General features: G+C 34.5%; 1 long non-coding RNA gene across 1 annotated transcript; it reads right to left on the bottom strand.

Annotated features, from left to right (window-relative positions):
- Positions 1 to 3,264: 3,264 nt before the first annotated feature.
- Positions 3,265 to 6,396, bottom strand: LOC131527335 (uncharacterized). Its single transcript, XR_009267632.1, has 5 exons — positions 6,309 to 6,396; positions 6,117 to 6,214; positions 5,922 to 6,017; positions 5,592 to 5,687; positions 3,265 to 4,511 (listed from the first exon to the last, which is right to left on the bottom strand). It is a non-coding gene; the product is annotated as an uncharacterized LOC131527335 (long non-coding RNA).
- Positions 6,397 to 7,865: the final 1,469 nt, after the last annotated feature.

Here is a 7,865-nt window from a genome sequence, read left to right on the forward strand (position 1 = left end):
TGCAAGGTCCAGTCTATTGGCACTTAAGGAAAGCTGTATGCTGAATTATTTTTTCAGTTTCTCATAAAAAATTAAAGGGATAGTTCGCCTATCCCTTTAAGACTAACCTATGTTTAATTTTTTAAACTTTATTGTAAGATCTCCATTTGTCTTGTTTTTACCCTTGATGCCAACCATACTGTAGACATTGTTGAAACTTGTTTAAAAAAATGTCCCTACGTTTCAATGTAAAAAATGTAAATATATATTTATGCAAAAAATGTTCTAAGTTTGGTAAATATTTTTTATTAACTTCTGTGTGAGTTCACCATCACATAAAACCACAGGTGCAAGATGTACAAAGTGCAAATGTTAAGAGTAGATTAAGTGGGATGCGAGTGAGAGGGCCCATTTCCCTGTATTCTCATAACAAACTTGAGATATATTTCCTTGTGTTATCAACAAGCAACTCAATTGTGTAAAACAATGTGCATTATAATTTTGGAAATACAATTTGATTGCACCTTTTCTCATTTGTTGTGTGTTGTTTCCACCATTAGAGTTTGTTAAAAAGGTTTTAATTTATTCAACTCAAAAGCTATTCTTTGAAGTAATGTAATTAAATCATGGAAAGGATTTCCATGTGATTAAATGGCTTTCTTTCAGCATTAAGCACTTTTGTTAGGCTAACTTAAATAAATTAGTTGGTCCAAAACATTGCTGATTAGTTGGGCTGACACTATTAAATTAAGCTGTGCCCAACCATAGTAAATAAGTTGAATCAACCTTAATAAATTAAGTTGACCCAACGTAAGTACATTAAATTGGAATAACAGAATTGCATAATGCTGAAATAAAGCAAGTTAATCATGTGGAAATCCTTTCCATGATTTTTTTATGTTCATTCAAAGAGTAATTTTTTGAGTGTACATAACTCATTTGATTTTGTATTCTCCAAATGTTTTGTTTATTTCTCTGAGTCATTCTTGTTCAAGTACTTCTGCTGTTTTCATCACTCCACGTGACAAAAATTAATTGCGGAAACATTTATAGCAGGAAACAAAATGCATTTCTGTATGAACATGACTGAACTGAACTTGTGTTGTTAAAGGAATAGTTTATCCAGAAATGAAAATGTTCTCACCCTCAGGCCATCCAAGATGTAGCTGTGTTTGTTTCTTCATCAGAACAGATTTGGAGAAATGCAGCATTACATCACTTGCTCACCAATGGATCCTCTGCAGTGAATGGGTGCCGTCAGAATGAGAGTCCAAACAGCTAATAAAAACATCACATTTTTGAACTGTTTTCTTTGTGAATGGTGCTTGTTCTGGTCATATTTCTCTCCTTCTTTCACTGGAGAAAGCAATATTGTGAATAGAGGACTCGCGCCAGAAGTAACATTTTGATGTTAAAAACGTCTTAACGATGGACTTGTTACTTAAACACGCAGCTTCACAAGATGTTACTTGATGGACTGGAATGGTGTGGATTATTTATGCAATGCATTAGCGTGATGTTTTTATCCGCTGTTTGGACTCTCATTCTGATGGCAAATATTAAGCAAATGTTTGGTTTTAGTTACACTGTAAGGCATGATTTGAATCAGCTTTTTTGTAACATATTGTTCATGTTTTGTTGTTGTTACATGTAGGGCTGCAACTAACGATTATTTTAATAATCGATTAATCTGTCGATTATTTTTTCGATTAATCGATTAATCGGATTTAAAAGAAAAAAGAAAAGAAAAGCATTCATTTCCAACCCTTTATTCAAAAACAGAACTAAAATCTTTAGAAAGTGCACAAACATGTTGCTCCTTGAACATCCCTGAGCTGTTATAATAATAATAAAATAAAATAAAAATGGACTAACACAAAAAACATACACATGTATGCTTTACATCTGCCAAATATATAGACTTTTTGGGGAGTGCAAAAATTAAATAATTTAACAACACTGCGTCGTTAGCGTTGGTATTGTATCAGACACTTGCACTTAACATTATATGAAAATCAAGCTCAAATGGAGTTAATAATGTTTTTGACCAGAGAATGACGGAGATGGAGTGTTTTGTCTGTCATTAGAACGGCTGTAACTGTTATCTGAAGCAGCAAGTGCATTATGCTTTCATCAACTTTTACAGGTTATATAACTTTGATTGTAGCTATATGGGCGCTTAGTTTTTCTTGTTGTTTAATACACTTGGCCAAAATCTCAAATTAAGCGCTTATGCACATAATGCACAGGATATTTAAAACGTATATAGACAGCAAATAACTAATTCTTCTCCACTCTTCAAACACACAAAAACATTATCCTTTACTGACATAGTGTTTGAGTAAAGAAAACGCTGTACTATTCAAACACCAATTATTTATTCACCCTTGCATTGCGAAAAAGCAGAGATCTCATCTTCTCCAGGCTGTGCGCGGCGCGTCAATCTGAACGGAGGTGGGGTGAAGTTACGAGGTCTCGCTGAGAGCTCGATGATCCAATGGCGTTACGAAGTTTTACTGACAAGTTATTTTAATGCTTATCATTGGTTTACTATTTTTAAAACTCTCTGATTTAAAATAATAAAAACGAATTATAAGCGACTCAAGTTTGGATAATTTTTCACAGCACCTGACTGGGCTAGGGTATGGCAACTGCCATACTCTGCCATACGCAAACGCCGCCCCTGCTCCCACACCTTGGATGACTTGGGTCGCACGGATTTCTCTGCCTCCGCCATGTATCTTTCCTCTACCTCCGCTCGTTTTTTTTTTTTTTTTATTTATTTATGAGGCGCCAAACTCTGCTACCATCCGTGTGCGAGAGAGTGTGTTCACTCCGCTCCGCGCTCAACTAAAGTTATTATTATTTTTTTTAATAATCAAAGGTCTCCGCGTCGCGCGACACAACGAATCGATTATGAAATTCGTTGCCAACGCTTTTAGTAATAGATTTTTATCGATTTAATCGATTCGTTGTTGCAGCCCTACACTGTAAAAAAAAAAAGTTGAGTAAACTTAAAATAATAAGGCAACCTATCGCAAGCGCTTTTTTGAGTAAACTCAACAAACAGGGACTGAAGTCCACCCAACTCAAAAGATTACGTTAAGGTTACAAGTTGACACAACATAAATTGTCATGTTTACCTAATGAATTACAGAACTAAATATTTTTTGTTTACTGAACAAATAGGCCTAGACTGATTTATTATATATTATTTAAATAGTCTAATTAAAGAAGAGACCATAACATAGGTCAAATAATTTTTTTTTTGCCAATGCACAGCAATGACATAACAGTATCAAATATTGCCTTTTAACTTCTTAACATTATACACTGAATTCAATGCATTGAATGTTAAAGAAATCCACAAAACCGGTGTTAATTATACCATACAATGTTAGCTGTCCTGTGACATGAGGCACATTTGCAAATGTACTTAACATTTTTGGTAGATTTTTAAAGTAACAATTATGTGAAAACTCCTATTCTGCATATTTTAACATCAACCTAAATGTTCCTCAAAAACAATTTACCATTATATATATATATAAGAAAAAATAAAGCATCCGAGTACACTACAAACCCTACTCAGCAGCTATAAGTACACTATACTTTTTTCTTGTCAGAACATACACTGATATGCCTGTAATCGAATCTTGACCCAGATCTTTGGAAGTAGAGTGTCTACACATAAATAAAATACAATTACTTTGTCCAGGAAAAAAAAAAAACACTAGGAGAAACTCCAGCCTGAAGAGATCGTTCACCCAAAAATGAAAGTTTTTTCATCATTTACTCTAATTTACAACTGGAGTTTTTCTAAACCTGACTTTCTTTCTTCTTTTGATCACAGAAGATGATATTGTGAAGAATGCTGATAACCGATCAGTTGAAGGTAGTCACTGACTGGCTGCCATAGGATTAAAATATTATGACAGTCAACCCTTTAGTTGTCAGCTTTCTTCACAATATATTCTTCTGTGTTCAAGAAAAAGAAAGAAAATCACAGGTCTGGAACAACATGAGAGTGAGTAAATAATGAAAGAACTTTCATTTTTGGGTGAATTTTCCCTTTAAGGCAAAGGCTGAAACAATCAAACAAACAAATAAACAAAAACCTTAGCAGTAATTAGCACACTGAATGAAAACAGGTGTTTTTTGTAGTCATTAAGTATAAAAGTATAAAAAAAAAGCCAACACAACAACGTCATTTAAGTGGCTTCATCCATTTAGCAAAATTTGGATTTTAATGACTGCACTCTAGCTGAGCAGGTACCACCTAGATCCATGATGACTTCAAAAGTGTACTTCAATTCTTTCGGATATTCCATGTTAAGTGCATATAAGAGGCCAAACAAATATGCAAATGCAGATGGAAGATCTTTAATGTCCTCAAGCACAATGGCCTCCTCCAAGATTATGGCCATGTTGATAACAGTGGGCTGCGATGTAACACCGGCAACATCATCTTCCTCCACAGTCAGAATTCCAATCTTTACACCTTTGGTGCAGCAGTTCACAGAATTCGTATCCTGGGAGAATAATGGATGGGAGGTAGGTATTAATGGAAGTGTAAATTTACATATAATAATAATAATAATAATAATAACTATTATTATTTAGAGGTGCAACGGTACGTGTATTCGTACAGAATGGTTCACTGGGCAAATTCCAAATGGAAGTGATAATCCCTATGTCCTACTCCCTTCAAAAGGTAGAGTCCTTGGAGTGGGGACTTTTGGGTGAGCAGGGCACGTCACCAGTGTTGCCAACTTAGCGACTTTGTCGCTAGATTTAGCGACTTTTCAGACCCCCTAGCGACTTTTTTTCCAAAAAAGCGACTAGCGACAAATCTAGCGACTTCTTGGACAAACCTTAGCGAGTCTCTGTGATCGCTCGGACTGCCGCAACGGCGCGAGGTCAGCGCGTACACACCTCTTTCTCTGCATCTGCTCTGTTCAGCGAGCGGCTGAGAGGAGCAGCGCGTTCAGTTAAAATAGATATTATGTTGTTTCTCTAATTTTACATGCAAATATAGCCGATATCACAGCACAGAAATTGTCTCGTCTTTTGTGTATTTGATTTAATCAGAAGACAGCTCAATTATAAATCAGGATTTTTGTGCAGATTTTGTCTTGAAAGGGAGATGTAACGTTAGTTACAAGGGCAGCGTTTCAGTCACTATTTCATATTTTATTCTTTTGTCTGACATCAGAAACAGTAAAATATATAAATGAAAACAGTTATTATTAATTTGGCTGCATTAAAATACAGTATGTGAGCACAGAGAGACAGACAATGTAAAAGGCAATACAACGTGATGACGTCATGAATATGCTAATTAGCGTATGACGTCATTTAGCGACATTTAGCGACTTTTCAAACTGGCTTTAGCTACTTTCCATTGAAAGAAGTTGGCAACACTGCTGGGCACGTGCCTGCCCTTCCATTTGGAATTTGCCCGGTGAACCGTTCTGTACGAATACACGTACCGTTACACCCCTATTATTATTATTATTATTATTGTTTGTTGTGTAAATAAACTGAATACATGTAAAATATATATAGTTTACAAATGGATTTGGAAATAGGGTATGAAAATGGTAATTTACCAGGCATATCTTGAGCAAACTTGCAGACTTCTCAAGCAGGAAAAGTAGCAATCCCTCAAGAGCCGTTGTTTTACGATGTTTGGTAATGTCACTCACCTTAAAAAAACAAAACAAAAAACAGACAAACATATATTTTGTTTATAAAATCTGCATTTGTTCTTTCTGCTTTAGGAGGTGAAGGTACAGTACACCCAAAAATGATTCTGTCATCTTTTACTCTAACCCACGTTAATCCAAACCCATATAATATAGGAAGATGTCTACACGGTCAATGCATTTTTTACATGATAAATAAAATACAGTCGATTATAAAACATGATAACTACGTACCAGTGATTTTAAAGAAAAGCTGGATTTATCTGGCACGACACTCTTCCTTCACATCAGCTTTGAAAAGAACTCAATGTGCACAACATCAGAAACACGCTGCGAAATAGATTAGGCCGTCAGTTTGAGAAGAGCAAAACATTAATTATACATGGCAAATAAAATACAGTCGATTATAAAAAAAAAAAAAGTACTTACTTAATTTTATAGAAAAGCTGGATCGATCAAGCACGACGCCACTCGTCCTTCACGTTAGCATCGACAACCACACAAAAGTGCGCGAAAACAGAAACACGCTGCAAAATAGATTAGGCCGTAAGTTTGAGAAGACCACATTCATTATACATGGCAAATAAAATTGATCGATTATAAAATATTATTACTACATACCAGGCACGATATCACCCCTCATCAGCATCAACATTTTGAAATCTGCGTCATACAGCCGAAGTAGCTGAAGTATCAAAGTGCGCATGCGTTCAAGGTTCAAACTGCGCACGCGCTAACAAGAAACGTTAGAATAAATGAAAACTTAAACTTCTTAGTTAGATCAACAAAATATTGCATGTTTTTAACATTTAAGCAACGAATTTGTTGAATCAACTTAGTATAATGCAGGAACACTTCCAATGAAAATATCATAGTTCATTTTACTGTTTTATGTTTATTAGGATGACTTTTTGAAAGTTGGCTTTTTTACAGTGTAGTTACATGCTTTGTAAGTCATTTTGCAACTCCAGTGTTAATGGAAGGATATGGCAGTGTCGTCTGTGCGTTCATGGATAATAGCAGTGTGAGAAATGTAGTCTCATCACAGTATTGTGTGTTCTGTTTGAATCTCCACAAGGGTGCTATGAGGTTGTTTTGACTGAGGGGGATTTGCAATTACATGATGAACGTTTTCCATTTGATGCACAAACATGCCCTCCCTCTCTCTCTGAGCAATTTAAACATAGCCCTAAACCACTTCTGATCTGTTACAAATATCATGCAAAACTCGTTATAATATTCTAAACATCACCTGTCCATACTGTAGGAGGATTAGCTTTCATTTGGTTTCAGTTTAGTCACCATTTTCAATAAATTCAAATTTCATATTTAACAATTAAGACTCCTTTGCCTTGTTTGTTTCTATTCAAAGCTGCATTGTATTACAACGTTCTAAAGTTTTAGTCAAATACCTTAAACCATTATGGTATTTTATATATATATGTGACCCGGGACAACAAAACCAGGCTTAAGTCGCTGGGGTATATTTGTAGTAATAGCCAAAAATACATTGTATGGGTCAAAATTATACATTTATACATTATACATTTTTCTTTTATGCCAAAAATTATTATGATATTAAGTAAAGATCATGTTCCATGTAGATATTTTGTAAATGTCTTACCATAAATGTATAAAAACTTCATTTTTGAATTTTGCTTAAAGCTTATTTATTCAGCTCAAATCTCAATTTCGAAAAATTTACACTTAAGACTGGTTTTGTGGTCCAGGGTCACACATATATATATATATATATATATATATATATATATAAACCGAATTCCAGAAATGTTGGGACGTTTTTTAAATTTGAATAAAATGAAAACTAAAAGAATTTCAAATCACATATATCCAATATTTTATTCACAATAGAACATAGATAACATCATAAATGTTTACAATTTTATGCACAAAATGAGCTCATTTCAAATTTGAGGCTTGCACAACAACACTAGTCTACAAGGTACAGGAAAAGGTATAGTTCACATTATATTATTAATATGGCTTTATGCTCTTCTTTTAAATTACACTATTTTCTATTTATGGACATGACCCACCACACCTGGCAATTTGCATTTGCTGTTGTACACAGCTCTGGCCATTAAATATTTAGTTCATTACATATGTGAAACATTCAATTTGTGAAGCATTCAACATTCAATAAGCTGAAAAGATTAT

The sequence above is a fragment of the Onychostoma macrolepis genome, chromosome 02, assembly GCF_012432095.1.
Source record: "Onychostoma macrolepis isolate SWU-2019 chromosome 02, ASM1243209v1, whole genome shotgun sequence".
Lineage (NCBI taxonomy): Eukaryota > Metazoa > Chordata > Actinopteri > Cypriniformes > Cyprinidae > Onychostoma > Onychostoma macrolepis.